Source organism: Colobus angolensis, unplaced genomic scaffold, assembly GCF_000951035.1.
Source record: "Colobus angolensis palliatus isolate OR3802 unplaced genomic scaffold, Cang.pa_1.0 Scaffold91, whole genome shotgun sequence".
Classification (NCBI taxonomy): Eukaryota; Metazoa; Chordata; class Mammalia; order Primates; family Cercopithecidae; genus Colobus; species Colobus angolensis.
The window spans coordinates 7478872-7480490 of NW_012123043.1; the positions used below are offsets into that span (position 1 = coordinate 7478872).

A 1619-nucleotide genomic window follows, 5' to 3' on the forward strand; every position below is an offset into this window, starting at 1 on the left:
AGATATGTGAGGTAATGCATACCCTCATCAGTTTGATTTACTCATTCAACAATATACACATATTTCAGAACATGGTGGTGTACCCCATAACATATACAATTTATATTTGTCCATTAAGGAAAAGAAAACACGAAGCCCGAACAGCGACTTGAACCCTGGACCCTCAGATTAAAAGTCTGATGCTCTACCGACTGAGCGATCTGGGCTCCTACAGTGAATTCTTTCTTCTGCTATTTCTTACATAAGAATGAGGACCCTTGAGCGATTGCATCATCTGCATTTTGTGAGATTGCTTTTAATGCCAAGAAAGTTCGTGATGTGTGCGTAAAAGGAAAAACAAAAAGCCCAAATTCTGCGCCTTTCACCAGCATCACCAGCTAATTTAGAATTGCGAGATACTTATGCGCCTAATAAGTATGATTAGGTAGGCTTTTTTGATTTGTAATTAAATACGTTCAGGATTAAAACAATGGCGAGGTGTCACTTTTGAAGTGCTGTAATAACCTTAGATCTATTTTACCATTGATAATAGGATGGGCATCAGTGCTAAAACCTATCCAACAATAGAAAAAAATGAATCTGTCTAAGAGACTATGAATATGCTGTTCTGAAGCTATCGGGTTGCACTATGCGGTATAAAGTGAGAGAAAGGAAGGATGGTGAGGTTATCCAGTAGGTCCCCTGAAAGCATCCAAGTTTTTTTTTGTTTTTGTTTTTGTTTTTTTGTTTCTTTTTTGAGACGGAGTCTCCCTTTGCCACCCAGGCTGGCGTGTAATGGCACGATCTCTCGGCTCAGTGCAACCTCCGCCTCCCGGGTGCAAGCAGTTCTCCTGCCTCAGCCTCCCGAGTAGCTGGGATTACGGGCGCCTGCCACCATGCCCAGCTAATTTTTGTATTTTTAGTAGAGACGGGGTTTCATCGTGTTGGCAAATCTGGTCTCGAATTCCTGACCTCCGGTGATTCGCCCGGCGCATCCAAGTAATTTTAAGGGGCACAAACTCTGGAGGAGTTCATCAGCAGCGACCTTGGGGGCAGAAGTCCTACTAAACTAGAGAGACAGGAAAACTGAGCATGGCATTGAAAAGAGATTGTTTTGATCTTGGCATTGGAGGTTCTTCCCTTCCGTAGCCATCAGTAATTTGAGCACTGCCCTTTGCTATGGAGCTGGTGTTGAGAATTACCACGGTAGAGTTTTGAGAGTGGGACACTAAAGGTCTTTGTTAGCTGATGTTACTTTACCTTAATTCCATCCTTAATCTCTTTCGGGGTGATTGCTCTGGTCCAGCAATTCCACTTTTAGGAATTTGTCCTGAAGAAATAATCAGGGGTGACCGGGCGCTGTGGCTCACGCCTGTAATCCCAGCACTTTGGGAGGCCGAGGCGGGAGGATCACGAGGTCAGGAGTTCGAGACCAGCCTGATGACATGATGAACCCCTGTCTCTACTAAAAAATATAAAAAAATTAGCCGGGCGTGGCGGCGCACTCCTGTAATCCCAGCTACTCAGGAGGCTGAGTCACGGGAATCGCTTGAAGCTGGGAGGCGGAGGTTGCAGTGAGCCGAGATCAGGCCACTGCACTCCAGCCTGGGCGACAGGGCGAGAATCTGTCTCAAAAAAAA

At 45.3% G+C, this 1619-nt stretch overlaps 1 non-coding gene across 1 annotated transcript; it reads right to left on the reverse strand.

The window, feature by feature from the left end:
* Positions 1–133: 133 nt before the first annotated feature.
* TRNAK-UUU lies at positions 134–206 on the reverse strand. Its single transcript has one exon. It is a non-coding gene; the product is annotated as a tRNA-Lys (tRNA).
* Positions 207–1619: the final 1413 nt, after the last annotated feature.